Source organism: Ranitomeya variabilis, chromosome 5, assembly GCF_051348905.1.
Source record: "Ranitomeya variabilis isolate aRanVar5 chromosome 5, aRanVar5.hap1, whole genome shotgun sequence".
NCBI lineage: Eukaryota > Metazoa > Chordata > Amphibia > Anura > Dendrobatidae > Ranitomeya > Ranitomeya variabilis.
In genome coordinates this window covers 547511522-547531042 of record NC_135236.1, presented here as the reverse complement: position 1 = coordinate 547531042, position 19521 = coordinate 547511522, and positions in this window count along the sequence as shown.

The window sequence follows — 19521 nt, the reverse complement described above, 5'->3', positions numbered from 1 at the left end:
TGGTTCCTGAGACCCCCGAAAATCTGTTAAAATATTAGTCTGATGTGTGCTGCACATGAAATACCGTGACAAAGGGGTCGTCCACTGCTATAACAATCCCTTCGCACCCTGAATGCTTGCAGTGTAGATTTCTCTTTAAAAAAAAAATCGCAGTAACTCTAAGTAGCTGCAAATGAGAGCCCACATATTTCACATTCACACTGACCAGTGGATGCCAAGAAATTTGACTCGAATCCCATCTTTTGCAGATCAATTCACTGTTCTCTAGTAGCTATCCACGGAGTTCCTAAATTATAACATTATAATATAAAATTCAAAATGCTACATTTTAATCCCTTCACGACCTTGCCCTTTTCCGTTTTTGCATTCTCGTTTTTCACTCCCCTCCTTCCCAGAGCCATAACTTTTTATTTTTTCGTCAATTTGGCCATGTGAGGGCTTGTTTTTTGTGGGACTAGTTGCATTTTTGAACAACATAATTGGTTTTAGCATGTTGTGTACTAGAAAATGGGAGAAACATTCCAAGTGCGGTGAAATTGCAAAAAAAGTGCAATCCCACACTGGTTTTTTGCTTGGCTTTCTGGCAAGGTTCACTAAATGCTAAAACTGACCTGCCATTATGATTCTCCAGGTCCTTACGAGTTCATAGACACCAAATATATCTAGGTTACATTGTACCTAAGTGGTAAAAAAAATTCAAAACTTTGCTAAAAAAAAAAAAAATTGTGCAATTTTCCAATACCCGTAGCGTCTACATTTTTCGTGATCTGGGGTCGGGTGAGGGCTTATTTTTTGCATGCCGAGCTGTCGCTTTTAATGATACCATTTTGGTGCAGATACGTTTTTTTGTATCGCCCGTTATTATATTTTAATGCAATGTTGCGGCGACCAACATTTTATTGTTTTATTTTGAATGGGGCGAAAGCGGGGTGATTTAAACTTTTATATATATTTTTTTTCATATTTTTTTTAACTTTTTTTTTAATTTTGCCATAGTTCAATTGCCTCCATGGGAGGCTAGAAGCTGGCACAACTCGATCAGCTCAGCTACATGGGAGCGATCATCAGATCGCTCCTATGTAGCTGAATTCCTGCATTGCTATGAGCGCCGACCACAGGGTGGCGCGCACAGCAATCCGGCATCAGCAACCAAAGAGGTCTCAAGGATTTCTATGGTTACTATGCAGATGCATCTCTGACCCTCGATCATGTGACAGGGGTCGGCGATGCGCTCATTTCCGGCCCGATGGTCGGAAGCGCCGGTTAAATGCTTCTGTCAGCATTTGACAGCGGCATTTAACTAGTTACTAGCGGCAGGTGAATCGCGATTTCACCCGCCGCTATTGCGGGCACATGTCAGCTGTTCAAAACAGCTGACATGTCCTGGCTTTGAGGTGGGCTCAGCACCGGAGCCCACATCAAAGCATTTTAGTTTACTAAGTGCAGCAGTTATGAGAGTCCTAGCTTTATTTGCTGCAGATCTAACCAAGCTGAGATGTTGAGCTGTTTATAGCCGGCCCACATCAGCTTCCTGCGCGCATTGTAAAGTGACAGAAAGATGCTAATGATTAGTGGGGGCTTGATTGGCCTAGAATGCATGGGGCCAGTTGTCCTGTAGTAATAATTTCCTGCTGATAAAACATTGATTCTATTGAAATGGCAAATCACAACCAAGTAAGTGAAATATCACTGGAATCAGTGTCTTCTACATTATGTTGTTTTCAAATTATACAGCGAAAACTTGGTGACATATTCCTCTAATGGAGAAAAAAAAATCACACCATTTTTTAAAGTGATTTCCTGGTCATCGTAAATAATCTGTTCTATGTATTGTACAGGTTTATACTATTACTATTACAGAAATACCAAATATGCCTGTTTTCTGCTGTTTGAGATGTTTGGTTTTTTTTTAAGTCCATTTAAAATGTCATTATTGTAATCCTTTTTTCATTATTTTTTATTAATTTTATAGGAATAAATAAATCTCTCACTTTTATTTTACCTCTAATATACAGGAACACAGAAATTAACTGGTATATAATGATGCATCTCTATGTACTGTGCAAATTGCCTATAAAACAGAAGAATACAATTCACACTCAGGTACAGAAAGCTCTCCTACTGTATATACAGTATGTCAGTGCGTCCTATAGCTCATGACTACTGCTGGTCCATCCTACGATTCAGGTTGGAGGTTTGAATCTTGGGGAGACCACTATTCAAGAGAATAATTCATAGTTGCATAGTTACATAGTTATGAAGGTTGAAGGAAGACTTTAAGTCCATCTAGTTCAACCTATAGCCTAACCTAACATGCCCTAACATGTTGATCCAGAGGAAGGCAAAGAAACCCCATGTGGCAAAGAGTAAGCTCCACATTGGGGAAAAAAATTCCTTCCCGACTCCACATACGGCAATCAGACTAGTTCCCTGGATCAACACCCTATCAAGGAATCTAATATATATACCCTGTAACATTATACTTTTCCAGAAAGGCATCCAGTCCCCTCTTAAATTTAAGTAATGAACCACTCATTACAACATCATACGGCAGACAGTTCCATAGTCTCACTGCTCTTACAGTAAAGAATCCGCGTCAGTTATTATGCTTAAACCTTCTTTCCTCCAGACGTAGAGGATGCCCCCTTGTCCCTGTCTCAGGTCTATGATTAAAAAGATCATCAGAAAGGTCTTTGTACTGTCCCCTCATATATTTATACATTAACATAAGATCACCCCTTAGTCTTCGTTTTTCCAAACTAAATAGCCCCAAGTGTAATAACCTATCTTGGTATTGCAGACCCCCCCAGTCCTCTAATAACCTTGGTCGCTCTTCTCTGCACCCGCTCTAGTTCAGCTTTGTTTTTCTTATACACCGGAGACCAGAACTGTGCACAGTATTCTAAGTGTGGTTGAACTAGTGACTTGTATAGAGGTAAAATTATGTTCTCCTCATGAGCATCTATGCCTCTTTTAATGCATCCCATTATTTTATTTGCCTTTGTAGCAGCTGCCTGACACTGGCCACTGAATATGAGTTTGTCATCCACCCATACACCCAGGTCTTTTTCATTGACGGTTTTGCCCAGAGTTTTAGAATTAAGCACATAGTTATACATCTTATTACTTCTACCCAAGTGCATGACCTTACATTTATCCCCATTAAAGCTCATTTGCCATTTATCAGCCCAAGCTTCTAGTTTACATAAATCATCCTGTAATATAAAATTGTCCTCCCCTGTATTGATTACCCTGCAGAGTTTAGTGTCATCTGCAAATATTGAAATTCTACTCTGAATGCCCCCTACAAGGTTATTAATAAATATGTTAAAAAGAAGAGGGCCCAATACTGACCCCTGTGGTACCCCACTACTAACCGCGACCCAGTCCGAGTGTGCTCCATTAATAACCACCCTTTGTTTCCTATCCCTGAGCCAGCTCTCAACCACTTACACATATTTTCCCCTATCCCCATTATTCTCATTTTATGTATCAACCTTTTGTGTGGCACCGTATTAAAAGCTTTTGAAAAGTCCATATACACTACATCTGCTGGGTTCCCTTGGTCCAGTCCGGAACTTACCTCTTCATTCATAGAAGCTGATCAAATTAGTCTGACATGAACGGTCCCTAGTAAACCCGTGCTGATACTGGGTCATAAGGTTATTCCTCTTCAGATACTCCAGTATAGCATCCCTTAGAATGCCCTCCAGGATTTTACCCACAGTAGAGGTTAAGCTTACTGGCCTATAATTTCCGAGTTCGGTTTTTGTCCCCTTTTTGAATATTGGCACCACATTTGCTATACGCCAGTCCTGTGGTACAGACCCTGTTATTATGGAGTCTTTAAAGATTAAAAATAATGGTCTATCAATGACTGTACTTAGTTCCTGCAGTACTCGGGGGTGTATCCCATCCGGGCCCGGAGATTTGTAAATTTTAGTGATTTTTAGATGCCGCCGTACTTCCTGCTGGGTTAAGCAGGTGACACTTAATGGGGAATTTTTGTTCTCACTGATCATATTGTCTGCCATGGGATTTTCTTGTGTAAAGATTGATAAAAAAAAAGTCATTTAACATATTAGCTTTTTCCTCATCCTCATCCACCATTTCACCCAGACTATTTTTAAGGGGGCCAACACTATCATTTTTTAGTTTCTTACTATTTATGTAGTTAAAGAATATTTTGGGATTATTTTTACTCTCTCTGGCAATGAGTCTCTCTGTCTCAATTTTTGCTGCCTTGATTTTCTTTTTACAGCATTTATTTAATTTTCTGTATTTATTTATTCCTCACTACCTACTTCCTTTAATTCTCTAAATGCTTTCTTTTTGTCACTTATAGCGCCCCTTACAGCTCTATTTAGCCATATTGGTTTCCTCCTATTTCTAGTATGTTTATTTCCATACGGTATATACTGTGCACAGGTCCTATCCAGGATGCTAATAAACTCCCATTTTCTTTGTGTATTTTTTTCTTTGAATGTAAGTATAAACAGAGCAGAGAATTTCCAGTCCCTCCCATGTAGTCAGGGGAGAGGAGGAACTACAAAGCAGTCAAGACTGCAGGACACATATCACGACAAGTGAGAGTTGGGACACAACCCTGATCTTCCAGCACAGCTTCCCCAAATCAATTTCTCCAGCCCACAGGGCTAATAAATTCCACTGTTTTGATTCAATAGCAATTTGACCCTGTAATAACAAGGTGCAGCGTCTGCAATTATACTTTTTTTGATATGCTACGGCACGTTGCATCGTTCAATAATATCGTGAAACAAACTACTTTAAAATTGGAGACTTGGTGAAAAGGTTTATATTTCAGCTCTTAACATTTTTTTTCTGCATTCACAGCTGGTATTTAACCTTGTGTAGAGATTTTAGTTTTCTAAAGATCTCATTGTTTTTTCCTTTTCCAAGCACCAGAGGGCACCAGCACTTCATCTCTATTACCTACATAGAGTTTAGCACTTCACAATTTTACCTTTTTGCTATAAAATCATAGGCTCCAGTTAATCATAGTCTTTATCACAGAATTCTTGACCATCACGTTGCGCCAAAAATTGGTGACTTTTGGCATTTTCACTCCAGCTTTGGCACACTCGCTGGGGCGAGATAGGTGTGGCAATGCCCGTCTGAGAAAAGTGCTAATCTTCCTCCAGTTGCTCACCTGGGAAGCCTCAAACATACTATTGATTTGGGAAAGTTGATGTGTATGACCTTATGGTAAGTAAATCAGGCTCCTCGGGTATTATTCCTTCTAACATAGTTTATGGATCACTTGAATCTAGCTGATCGTTGATGACTTCATAATCTGTCATGGGAGACCTAGGTAGGCAAAAGCTATCAACCCGGGCCCCTGCGATTTCCCTTAGACTAGGGAAACCCTGACTGACCCTCTCCCACAGTTTACACTGATGGTGTGCCTGGGCCTCCATCCTCACCCTGTCTCCTGTTTCAACCCTAAGCTGAAACCACCACCCACCACCCAGTGAGGAGACCACACCAATACCCACAGTTAGCACAGACAAGGATAACGGAGAATATACACCATGCCGCAGTCACACAGGAATACACTATAAATGCTCAGGGCAAAACAAATACAAATATAGGAAGGAGAAATTATGACAAAGGGAAATACACCACCAGATACAAAACTCTTTCTCCTAGACCACCACTCCAGACCGAGATAACCAAGCACAAGACAGAAGCTATAATCGGCGACACCCAATGTTCAGCAGAACTATTTAAAGGCAGTGGGCGAGACCCAGCTTCCAATCCGAGTACCAGGTAAATTAACCCCGGACCAGCTAGTTAGAATCTAGCCGACGCCACTGAGCGCATAGTGGACAAAAGTGGAATTACCGCTGTCTGTCGGATGCCCTAGTGTGAACAGCGTCCGACATGACATAATCCCAAGGAAGATGACTATACGCATTAGTCACTTCCCCCCGGCATCCATACACAAATAGATTAATACTCGATCTCTTCTTCACTTCTACCTATTATCTCATCTTCACGTATTTATGACATTCACATCTCAAATAACACACCTGTTTCTATAGACTTACTTTTTTCAAAACCAATTTCCCTTTTGAAACAGTGGTGCTCTCCTTCATAGTGGTACAACATGGAAGAATTTAAGAATGACCTAACCGGATTCTGACAAACTTCTGAGGACAACAATCTGGCTCGCTTTGATGATATTTGTCTATTTTTCACAACTGCAAAGGCAATTATCACAAGTCAGCCAGTCAAATTTATCTCTTTAAAGACGATTAAAAACATGACGAAAACTTAGCTGGTCCATGACAAGCTGTCAAATAATTATAGACAACATGTTTACTAATACTCCAGAAACTCGGCAGGTACACTTTGACCCTGAAATTACCCTTGATGCTTTAGTTCATGAGTGTGCGCTCACAAATCTGCATTATCAGAAACACAAATATTTTAGATGTGTCAAGAGTAGGGTTGAGCGAAACGGATCGGTCATTTTCATAAGTCGCCGACTTTTGGCAAAGTCGGCATCTCATGAAACCCGACCTGATCCCTGTGCGGGGTCGGCCACGCGACACGCGAACTTGGCGCCAAAGTCGCGTTTCGAATGACGCGTCTAGCGCCATTTTTGCAGCCAATGAAGGAGCGGCAGAGTGATGAGATTGGTGTCAGGGGGCGTGCACAACTATCGCCATTTTTTCGCTTGCATGTTGCAGTGATTTGCAATGTGTAAAAGCAGTCTTACCGTTCCGGGGGAAGGAAGGAGAGAGAGAGAGAGAGAGAGAGAGAGAGAGAGAGAGAGAGAGAGAGAGAGAGAGAGAGAGAGAGATTTAAAAAAAAATTAAATTTCTTCATTGGGTTTCGTGTTTCGGCCGATCCCCGATTTTTCACGGTGGTCGGCCGATTTCACTCGACTCGACTTTTAAGACAGTCGGGTTTCGCAAAACCCGACTCGACCATAAAAAAATAAAGGTCGCTCAACCCTAGTCAAGAGTCCAAGGAGGCTTTTGGCTTCAATAACTAAACCTTTTAGGCAAACCACTAAACCCACCAAATTAAAGTCAATGTTAGTGGCCCTACAGTTCCATTTTTGCCATGAGATGAGGTGAAATACCATTTATCACTACAGTGCTGGCTGACTAGTGTTGGGAGCTGACAGAGGATAGAAGAACTCACTTCTGCGTCATAACACTGAACAGCTGATCCACCCCCTCTAACAGCATGAAAGCTGTCAGTTTTTTCAGAAAATTAATCAAAAGAAGCGCTGGGGCTATTTAGAGTGGGTAAAGCCAAAATTAAACAGGAAGGCAGGTGGAAAGAAATTAAAGTATGAAAGGTAATTAGGCAAAGCTGGCAAATGTGATTTCAAAAGATCTGCTAATTTCTACTTCCTTTGGTGCTTGTCGCCACCATTGTTATCACTCCAAAAGTCATCTCAGGTACCACTCCTGATGCCGTTCCAAGAACTGAAAGAGAAGTCAATGCTCCAGATCCTCCAGATGGTTCTCTCTATCCATATTAGATGTGTCTACCATCACATCAGTATTGTTCTTGGTGACATAGGGAGGAGCCTCACATCGTTTCCAAGCCTTGAAAACCCATCTGTCCAGAGACCCAACATGGCTCCTCCTACCTCAACATATGAGATTCCCCATTCTACACGTTCGGGTGAGTGTGGAGAACATCGTCGTATTAGAGGAATTCATGCCACCTTATGCATTCCCCCCTTGGTGGTCATTTCAGCCATGAAATCTCTTCTTATATTGGTGGGTATTAGTGATGAGCGAGTATGCTCGCTACTCGAGATTTCTGAGCATGATCGGGTGTTCTCCGAGTATTTTGGGCATGCTCGGAGATTTAGTTTTATCGCCGCAGCTGCATGATTTGCGGCTGCTAGACAGCCTGAATACATGTGGGGATTTCCTAACAAACAGGGAACCCCCACATGTATTCAGGCTGTCTAGTAGCCACAAATCATGCAGCTGCGGCAACAAAAACTAAATCTCTGAGCATGCCCAAAATACCTGGAGAACACCCGAGCATGCTCAGAAATCGCGAGTAACGAGCATACTCGCTCCTCACTAGTGGGTATGCATTAAGTTACCATTTATTGTGGTGTGAGCTCACTGGGTTGGAACCTGAAAGATGGCGAGTGACAAAAATATGCAATAATATCTTGTATACCTGTGGCAAAGGCTGACCATTACTGGTTACTATTGTCAAGTCACTATCTGGGCCACGGGTAATATCAGAGTCAATACCATTTGTAGAGAATTTAAGGTATATTCATCACCTGAGAGCCGGTAAAGCGTTCATCGGGATACCATCGATCACAATGGGGAGGACCGGTCGTCCTCCGACTTACTTGGCTCACCAGTTTTGTGGGTGTGGTCGTGCTACTCCTGAGGGTTGGCCCTACGCCCCAGGGGTCACTTGTTTAAATGGCAGAACCTTGCAATGTGCCCCGCATGGTTACAGCAGCAGCAGCAGATGGGTCTTCCATGCTGATGATAGCAGTCGTTGTCTCTTCCTCTGATTGGTGGGATCCTCTTCTGTTGTCGTCAGGGGACGTCATTCGGACTGGAAGCCAGCATGATTTTCTCCTTTGGGGATTCCTGGAGGGACTGCACGATCCTGACTAGTGCAGCTACGCTTTTAGTGAGTTCCTGGACTGGGAGGCGCAGTTCTGTGGAGGGATCGTCATCCAGGATCTGTGCGTCGGCTTCAACGGGGATCTGATAAAAGGGCGCCACCTCCTGGTGGTATGTGAGGACTGAACACCTAAGGGTCACTGTGCGGCTGGGTTGAGGTTAATGCAGCAACCGGAAGGCCCTGTCTTTAAAATGTGCAAAGTCCAGGTCAGGGATTTGCAAGGCCAGGATGCGCAGCTGTGTTTTGTGGGTACTGGATAGGTATCCCTCAATGAACTGCTCCTTTAAGAGATTGTTCCCGTCCTGCACTCTGTTCAGGTCAACCTGCTTAATGGCCCGCAGTGCCTCATGGAGATTAAGGGCGTAGTCCCGTATGCTATCTTGTGCTCTTTGTTTACACTCAAAAAGCCTCAACTTGATTTCTGCAGCGGTGCGGGTATCAAGAGTGTTTTTAAGTTTGGCAAATATCTGCTTAATAGTTCCTTTTTAAATGTCCGGCCAGGATTTTACTTCATTGTGGTGCGCCAATTAATTGACTAGTTAGAAAGTTGACCTTTTGATGTTCTGTTAGGGGAGATACTGCAAATAGGCTGCAGAGCCTTTAAAATCATTCAGCGTGTGGGACTCCCCTGAATATTGTGACAGCCAAGCCGCTCCCGGTATATAGGGCATGGATAGCGGCATTATAGGAGCTGTTACTGCAGTGGGGTCCAGCCGGTTTGGAGGAGCTGCGGGCATCATGGGGCCTCCGGCTGCATCTGCTGCGGGGCCTGGGGGCATGATGGGTCCTGCGGCTGCGACCGCCGCTAGTTCTCTTCCCAGGTCGGACATTTCCCTTCCCTGTGCTAAACTCAAGCAAGCTTGGTGTCCAGTCTTCGGAGTCTGCAGCGGTACCTCCTGTGCTCGGTCAGGGTCTCCTCCTGTTCCTTCGTCCAGGGCCTTCTGGTTTCTTCACTTGCGGCTCTCCTGCATGGTGCCCGCTTCCTCTTCGCGCTCTTTTGCAGACTCTGCCCATGATGGTACGCCTCCTCCTCGCACTCCACACAGCGCGGCAATGGCGGCTTACACGCAAATTAACACAATATATGGCACACAGTACTTGGCGAGACCAGAGCACTAATCCTGTTTGTGACGCCAAGTTGGAACGCCCACGACGGCGGTAGGGTATTCGGTACTGGGTCCGGTCGCTATTAAAGGGATGGTCACGTTGGCTGCGACCCGGTCTGTGGCCCTGGGCACCCAAGTGAAAGGGATAGTCTTTAAAGGGATTGTGAAGATGATAAAAGTTTGTGATGCCACCTGTGGTACTCTGTCAGGGGTGACCGACGCTGCTTAAAGGGGTCGTCTGCAGCAAAGATGATGACGCTTCCCAACGGTGAAGCGGTGTCCCCAGGGCTCCCGTTGTGTTTGGCCAGGGTAGTGTGGTGCCAGAATAATGGAGTAGCAATGGATAGCATTACATTGTTTAAAACATAACTTTTACTGAGTTATTTAAAAACATTTTTTATATAACCGTACATTTACAAAGTGCGGTGCCAAAGTGCTAGGTGCATAAAACGTGAAAAAAATATATAAAAAAACAAAACAATAACAAAGTAAGTAGAGAAACCACAAATACCACCAAATGTATTGCCTAGGGTATTATCTCCACAATTGGAATATACCAGTTTCAGGATTCTTGCTCATAGAATCCTTTTATGAAATATCCATGTCGCAATATTCTTGGATATAGACACAATGTACCATCATAGCCTGGAAACCATAGACCATTTACATGTGCGGACAACTTAGTGAAACCACACTTTTTCTCCTGGCATATCACTTTACTATCATTTGAGACAAATCCTATATTTTATACGGATAACTCTCATTCAGTCTCATCTGCATAGTTCTTATAATCATTCAGTGGTATATAAACAGTATGCTCATCAATAGATTACTACTGAGATGTCCCATCATCTACAAAACCGCAGCCTTATACCCCTATATATTTCGAATACATCAGTGCCCCTAAAAGCAATGGCATGGGTTCAAATAGCGGGCTAAGTGTACTCTGCGTAAATCATATATACTCATCTGGGTCCGCAGGAATCTCTCTGGGAAACCCTTCAGTTCCAGCATACTTGTCACCGGCAATCCTCATTTTCATATTGTTGCACGTAGACATTATAGCAACATGGAATCGTGCAACAATATGAAAATGAGGATTGCCGGTGACAAGTATGAGGCATCGCGATTACTCGCTAATCCTGCCCCCTGTACAGTAGCTCTGCCCCACCACATCACCACACACAATCTGCACCACATCACCACACACAATCCCGCCCCCCACAAATCGCACCCCCCCACCACATCACCACACATAATCCCGCCCCCCCACCACATTACCACACATAATCCCACCCCCCACCACATCACCACACATAATCCCGCCCCTTCAACACATCACCACACATAATCCCGCCCCCAACACATCACCACACAATCCCACCCCCCCAACACATCACCACACATAATCCTGCCTCCAACCCCATTACCACACATAATCCCGCCCCCCACCACATCACCACACATAATCCCACCACCCCACCACATTACCACACATAATCCTGCCCCCCACCACATTTCCACACATAATCCCGCCCCCCACCACATTACTACAGATAACCCCGCCCCCCACCACATTACCACACATAATCCCGCCCCCACCACATTACCACACATAATCCTGCCCCCCACCACATTACCACACATAATCCCGCCCCCCCACATTTGCATGTCATGAGGCATGGAATACATAGGGAAAACCACCAGGGAATTGAGAAGAAGGGTGGGAGAGCATCACAGGGATACTGTCAATCATAGAAATACCCCTGTGGCCACCCATATTAACAACATGCACAATTAAGAACTGAAGATGATCAAGTTCATGGGGATCGACAGGGTACCCAGGGCACAGAGAGGAGGAAATTGAGACAGAAGCATCTTACAGCGAGAAACAAGATGGATTCACTGCTTACAGACCCTAAATCCAAAAGGGTTAAATGAACAATAATTATAATAACACTACAGATAGTGCTTTGAAATTGTGCTGTGCTATCACTTTAAGAGCTGATATTATCTGGCAAAACTGTGCTGGTGTACAGTTCGCAGGCGTTGGCATAGTAACTGGGCCTGACTGCGCATATCAATGAGCTAATCAGCCAGGTGGCAGGTGGCAGGTACATTTCAAATTGCCTCAGAAACCCGGCCATTATAACCTATGGGAAAATTTCCCTATTGAAATGCATTACAATGAGGGGAAAAAACATTTTCAAACGCAAATTGCGCCAAAACTACAAATCCGATCGACACGAAAAATACTTAGCACACCTCTTGGGGACGCTGGCTTCGAAATGACACCTCACTGGAGTCTGTGCGTTTAGCGGTTCGGGTAGGCGGAGTCACTCTGGGTCTGGGTGTTGGCTGCTGCTGTGAGGAAGGAGCTCCTGGGAAGGGAGATTTTTCACCTGGGACTCTTTGCCTGCCCCTTCCCAGGAAGCAGAGACTGTTCCTGGGACTGAGCTTCGGGGCTGAGCCCCTGGCTCCCACCCCCCGGTGCAAGCCGGCTGGGGGTGGGAGGCCTTGCATACCACCAGAGGCCCGTGTGTCATTCAGCCAGTCCCAGGATCATGGGGAAAAAATGGCAAGAACTCGGGGGGCCGCAGGCCCCAGAAGACCGGGGCCCCTAAGGCCGAGACCGTGGCGGTTCCTCCTCCTGGAGGTGAGGCGGCCAGTAGAGGTGTGGCGGTGGGCCCCCTGATATGGGGCTCTAAGGTGGCAGGGGAGCCGATCACCAACTACGGCTCCCGGATACACGCGCACCTCTACGAATACGGGGAGGCCGCCAAGAAACTGAGGCTACTCCGGGAGGAGTTGAAGGGAGCCAGGGCAACTGCAAAGTGCCGGCTCCCTGCCTCAAGAAGAGCTGAGGTCTCCGCCACGGTGGAGAGGCTGAAGGGGTCCATAAAGTCCCTTGAAGACCGGAGGGCACAGATCCTGGTGGGAAGCGGCCCCTTCGAAGAGAAGCTGAGAAACGATGACCGGTTTAGGGCCATGACCGGTGGGTCTCCTGAGGGGTCAGGAGACCCCTACCAGGTGGAGAAAGAGGAGGAGGAGGAAGATGGCGGTCCATCTGTGCCATATCCACCTGAAGGCCTGGGGAGTAACAGCACCCAGGTATCGTATAGCGGGATAGCCCCTGAGCAAGTGGCCCTCCCGTCGGACTCCAGTAACTCAGAGGAAAGCGGGAGCGAGGGGGAGGATGGTGGTGGTACCAGCAGTCAGGGGGGCTGCCTCATCCTGCAGCAAGTGCGGCAGATCGAGTCCCCAGCACGGTTTGGCGAGCTGTTGTTTGGGGACGAGGTCTGCGAGGATGGGGCAACCGGGAGGGGGAAAAAAACGGAAGAAGGCGAAGGTATCCGTGGTAGATAAATATGTCTACGTCCCCCTTCCCGGGGCTCCCCTGTCCCGTTGTGCGGAACCCGCTACCCACCCCGGCTCGGGCCCTGTTGTGGGTCCGCAGCGAGGGAGCGGGGAGAGGAAAGTCTGCCCGGATCGGAATGCCATGCCTGGTGGTGGTAGCTCTGATTCGGGCAGTGATATGGAGTGCGGTGCCGGCGGAGCCGGTGGTAGTGTTTGTGGTGGAGGTGCCACAGGGGACTTGGCCCGGCACCTGGTGTGCAGGCAGCCAGGGCCGCATCTCCGGCGGCGAGAGCTGGGGTGTCCGGGTCCCCCACATGCGGATCCGCTCATAAGGCTGGATCTTTTTCGGGGACCAGGAAAGGGCGCGACTAAGTCTAAGACACAGTGCAAGGTGCTGGTCGCTCCCCTGCCGGGGTCCGTGGCCAGGTCGGGGACCCCCGTGCGCGGAGCCAGTGATGGGTCCGTGCCGGGGGCCCCGCCGCCACTGGACGCCAAGGGGGAGTGGGCTGTGCTGAGGGGTTCAGCGGTGGTGGCGGCTGGTGCGGGAGCTATGCCCCTTGGCGTCAGTACCATGGGGGGCCCTGGGCGTACCCCGGGGTCTCCAGTGCGGGTGGCGTTGAGGGGTGTGGCTTCCCCAGCTGCGGCCCCAGTTGTCCCCTCCATGCATGTGTCTGGGGCCCGTGAGGGGGGCGTGGCCTCCCCGAGTGTTGCCCGGCCCGCTGTGGTTGTGGCATGCGGGGGGGTGTGCCCTCCTCGGCTGCTGTCCCACCCGCCGCTGTGGTTGCGGCCGGCGGGGGGGCACAGCCTCGGTGGTCGCGGGACCCCCCGCTGTGATCGCGGCCGGTGGAGGGGGCGTGGCCTGTGTGGCTGTGGCCCCGCCCACTGGTGCTGTGTCCAGCTGAGGGGGCGTGGCCTCGGCGGGTCTGTCGCGAGTGGCTCCGCCCACTCAAAATATATGTATTGCAGCGGTACTAGCCGGCAAGGGGGTGCCGGGGTCCCCTGCCCACTTACCGACATCTGGTGGTGCGGGGGCTCCGGTGCTCCAGAAGACAGTAGAATCAGGTTCTCCTGTGGGGCAGGGTCCGGTGGCAGTATCCGGCCCTGCTCCAAGTGCTAAGAAAGAAAAAAAAATGGAGGTGTCAGCCCAGAGCTCAGGAAGTGCTGCTGCTCCTGGGCCCGGGCAGAGCATACTGACTGGGCTCTGCTCTGTGGCTCTTAAAGGGGCAGCGGCGCTCCTGGGCAAGGACAACAGTGCTGCTGTGCAGCAGGGGCCCCCAGCAGGGGGAAAAGTGAAACAAAAAACCAAGAACATCAATAAAACCCGTGTGAATGTGGCTGGGGCGAATGAGGATACAATTGATGGTATGGATGGTGTGCTGTGTGCTGGGGATGTGGCGGAGGGGGTGAATGGCGGTACAAATGTTGCACGTGTGAATGGTGTGGGTGTCAGTGGCGTTGGTGGCGCGGTGGTGGGTGAGGGGGAGGCTGGTCCATCTGCCCCCCCCAGCTGCCCCTCCCCCCTTTCTTTTTCGGCGGTGGTGGCTGGGGCTCCAGGGGGTTCGAGGGGTGCTCAGGGGGTTCCTCGGGGGGTCTCCTCGCCTCTGGGTTCCGGGGACGGCGTTTTGCAGCGCCGTTTTCTGGAAGCCCTAAAAAACGGAGAGCGGTCGATCCTGGTAGAGGGAAGAGAGGTGGACCTGTCTTTCTGGCTGGAGAGACATGGCCTGGCCGCCTTCCAAGATAGAAGGGAGGGGGAAACCGTATGGTCCCTCCCGACAGCCGGGCAGGGGGTGGCGAGGAGGAATGTAGTCCGTCTTCGCTGGAGGGGCAGTGAAGCTTGCCCACCCAGGAGTAGGGTGGTGGAGCTCCTCCTGAAGATGAGCTTTGGGGTAGTTGACATCTTTGCCCTGATTCATCCTGCAGCCACCCTCTTCTTTGACATCAGTTTCGTGCGGCCAGAGGGGCTTGAGCTCTTCTGGTCAAATTACGAGCTGGTGAAGGGGGAACCCGGCTGGCGAGACTTCGCTGTACAAGCGGTGTCTCGCCAAAATGGCGTGAAGAGGGTGACCGTTATAACATGTAACGAGTCACTCTCTGGTGTTGACATCCTGACGTGGCTTTCCCGCTATGGGGAAGTCACGGACGTCCCTAAAAAAAATTTGGACGAATTTGGCATTTGGTCAGGGGGCTGGACCTTCATGATGAAGTTGAAGGTCTCAGGGGGTACTGTCACCCACATCCCTTCCTCGGCGTTCATTGGAAGGGACCGGATCCTGATCTTCTACCAGGGGCAGCCGAAGGTCTGTCACAGGTGCGGTGATCCCCGCCACTTCAGCGCAAGCTGCAAGGTGCAGAAATGTGCCTTGTGTGGCGGGGTAGGCCATCTCGCTGCATCCTGTAAGGATATTCGGTGTAACCTGTGTGGTGATCTAGGTCACCCGTACAGCCGCTGCCCTCGCTCTTTCTCCAATGCTGCTGCTGGCCGGGTGGGGGGAGGCCGTGAGGGGGAAACCTCTGGCGGTTCAACCTCTGCCGTGGTAGGTGGTGGCGGCGGGGGAGGGGCTGAGGGGCCAGTGAGGAGAGACAGAGCCCGGGGTCCTACCTACCAAAGGAGGCAGGAAAGGCGCCACGGGGGTGGGGGGCAGGGAGAGCCTCAGGCAACTGGGGTAATGTCTGCTCCCCCCTCTGAGGCATCGGCTGTTGTCGCTGAGGCCCCGGGGGAGGCGGAGGTGTGCGAGGAGATCAGGAGGATGGAGAGGGAGGACAACAGGGCTGACTCCGACAACTCCTCCCAGTATGAAAGTGTGGATGAGGAGGTCACGGATCAGCCGACAGTAAAACAGGGTGAAAAACATCAGACCAAAAAAAGGGGGAAGAAGAAAAAGAGGGTTGCTAAGCCTTCTGGTCCTTCGCCCCCTCCCCTGACCGTAGATGTGCCAACGGAAGGGCTCGCCGGCTCCCCTCTGATTGCCCTCTCCAACCGGTTCCAAGCCCTCGAGGACTCTGCTGAGCCGGAGTTCAAGGGTGAGGGGCCGGGGGCGGCACCTGGGGGGCTTTCGGGGGGTGGCACAGTCTGCCCTCCGGGGGACGTTGTTTCCTCTGGGGGGGGGACTGACCCGGAACCCAGAGGCGAGGACACCGCCAAAATGGACACCTCGTCATCCTTAAAGAGGAAAAAGATGTCTGGTATTGTCCCTTCTTCGGGGGGGAAAAGTGAGGATGACGGGGTGGGGAAGAAGAAGGCCGTCTAACTTGATCACCCATGATGGCGGAACTCACCCCGTTGACTCTGGCGTCGATTAATGTCGCCAGCATAAAGTCTGATGCGGCTAGATTTGCGGCCTTCGATTTTTTCACCCGATTTGAGGCTGAAATTTTGTTTTTGCAGGAGACCAGACTAACAGACATGGGGGTCATCCACAAAGCTAAAAAGGAGTGGAGGTATGGGCCCTCATACTGGTCTCTTGCGGCCGAGCCGTATAGCGGGGTGGCGGTCCTTTTTAAGACCGCTGAGGTGGAATGCCGACGGGTTATTGAGATAGAAATGGGGAGGTGCCTGGTCTTAGACGTCTTCATGAGGGGACAGGAGCTTCGGCTCATAAACATCTACGGCCCACAGTCTAAGTGGGACCGTAAATGTCTCTTCATGAAGATCAAGCCCTTTCTTTTTACGAGCCGGCAGGTGGTCTTCGGTGGGGATTTCAACACCATTACGAGATCCCGTGATAGGGGGGGTCCCGGAGGCCGCCTGGCTTATGATAGCATAGCCCTAAATAGTCTAGCTAGTGAAGCTCGCCTGGTGGATGTCCACATACGGCACACCCCAGGTCACGGGGGTTTCACCTTTCATAGAGGTAGCAGTAGGTCTAGAATAGACAGGTTTTTTTTGAAGGAGGACGCCATCTTTTCCGCAGTGTCCGCCGTTGAGGTGGAGTTCTCCGATCACTGTTTAATTTTCTTTTCTCTGAATGTTACAGAGACACCCCGGATGGGAAGAGGGCTGTGGAAGCTGAATTCATCCCTTCTGGAAGAGGCGGAGGTGAGACAATCCTTTGAGGCTTTTCTTCAGAGCCAGGTACCGCTTTTGGATCTCTGTAGTACTAAGTCTGAGTGGTGGGAGATCTTCAAGAAAAGGGTGGCGGGGTTCTTCCGTCAGCTCTCGAGCCTCAGAAGCCTGAACAGGCATCGCTTGTATCAGGACCTGAGGAGGAAACTCGAGCAGCTCGTCTCGACTGGAGGTGACCGAGAGGAAATCTCCAGAGTGAAATCTTTGCTCAAGAGGTGTCAGTATGATAGGCACGCATCTTTGGTTTTTGAGAGGGACTTTGGGAAGTACCGCTCGCCCGACCCTTACAGAAACTGTAAGATGTCAGTAAATTGTAAGGTGGTGACAGGACTGATCGACAGTACGGGTTCCCTGAACAGATCCAAATCAGGGATCCTGGAGGTGGTCAGGTCCTTTTACTCACACCTCTTGAGGAAGAGGGATCTGGATCGAGATGGGATGTCGGCTTTCCTGGCTGAAACTGTTCCTGAGCCAGGAGATGACCCCTCTCTTCATGTTTTGGCCGAGGTAATCAGGGAAGAGGAAGTGAGACTGGCCATTGATGGGCTCCGGCCCAAAAAATCGCCAGGTCCGGATGGCTTAACATCCGAGTTCTACAAGACTTTTAGGGACTCCTTGGTCCCCCTCTTGACTGAGGTGTTTAATGAGTGCCTCTCCTCGGGTGCTCTTCCCAGTTCAATGAGGAAGTCAGCTCTGATTATCTTGTCAAAGGGTAAGGACCCGTCCCGTATCGAGAATTGGCGTCCCATAGCGCTTCTCGATACGGACCGAAAGATTCTGGCAAAGGTGTTGTTTAATCGGCTGGTGAAGTTTGCACCCCGGCTCCTTTCAGGGGCTCAGCACTGCTCTGTTCCAGGCCGCAGTACTTTTAGTGCTGTGCTCGGTGTCCGAGAGGCAGTGGAGCAGGGCATTGCGGGTCGCTGGAAGGGGTACTTGCTGTCCTTAGACCAGGCAAAGGCTTTTGACCGGGTGGATCATGAGTACCTCTGGTCTGTCCTTCTGAGGTATGGTCTGCCGGGGAGGTTTGTCAATTGGTTAAAGACCTTGTATGAGGGGGCTGAGACTTTCCCGCTCGTGAACGGTTGGGTTGGTCACCCTTTTGAGGTGAGCTCCGGGGTCCGTCAGGGCTGTCCTCTGAGCCCACTTTTATACGTGTTCGCGATCGATCCCTTCTTAAGGAGGGTAGATCGTGGACCGTTGGTGGGAGTCGGGATGGACCGGGCGGAGCCGGGGGCCACTCTGAGGGTGGTAGCGTACGCCGACGACGTGTCCCTTTTTGTATCCTCGAGAGAGGAGGCGGATTGGGTCATGTCTGAGGTCGTGCGCTACTCGGAGGCTTCCGGGTCCATGATCAACCGGGAAAAGTGCGAGAGTCTCTGGCTGGGAGGGGGAGATCCAAGTTTTGATCTCCCGGACACCCTTCCAGGGCCCCAGTCCTCCGCTAAGATCTTAGGCATCAATTTTGGCCCAGGGGACTATCCCCAACAAAATTGGGAAGGCAGGCTCAAGATTGCCGCCCAGAAGGTGGACCAGTGGAAGGGTTGGTCTTTAACCCTGAGGGAAAGGGTCAGCTTGGCCAAGGGTTATTTGCTTCCTTTGTTAATTTACTTGGGCAGTGTCTGCATCTTGCCGGAATCTCTCTGGACGCGGGTCTATAGCCTGTTCTTCCAACTGTTATGGGGGAACAGGCTTAACCTAATCAAGAGGGAGGTCACGTACCGCACGAGGAGACTAGGTGGGTTGGGTATGGTCAACCCAGTGGTGTTCTTAGTGAACACCTTTCTTAAGACCAACATTGCCAACCTCTGGACAGAGAGGGCTCCTCCGTGGGTATTCTCCTGCAGGGGATGGTTTCGGCCTTTCTTCCAGGAATGGGAGACAGGAGGGCAGGTGAAGGACCTGCGCACACCTCATGGACATCTCCCGGCTTATGCTACCCCGGCTCTGAAGGTGATCCGCCGGTGGGGTCTGGGAATGTGGGAAATCAGGACCATGTCGAGGAAATCCCTTGACAGTAGGGTCCTGTTGACCCATTTCCAGAAGCCCCTGGTGCTCAGAGATTGCCCAGGCCGGGATCTGGAGGGGGGGCTCGGGTTGTTAAATTCTTCACGGATCCCCTCGAAGTTTTGGGACTTGGCCTGGCGCTGCTTCCATGGGAGGCTGTATGTGAGGGACAATCTGAAGTACAGGAACTCTGATGATCGGGGTTGTCCCCGTGAAGAGTGTGGCGACATGCTGGAAAGCATGGAGCACTTCCTCCTTCAGTGTCCCTTTAATGCAGGGGTCTATAACAGGGTGGGTGCTTCCATAGGCTGGCCTAGGCTGGCATCCCTTTCCTATCCG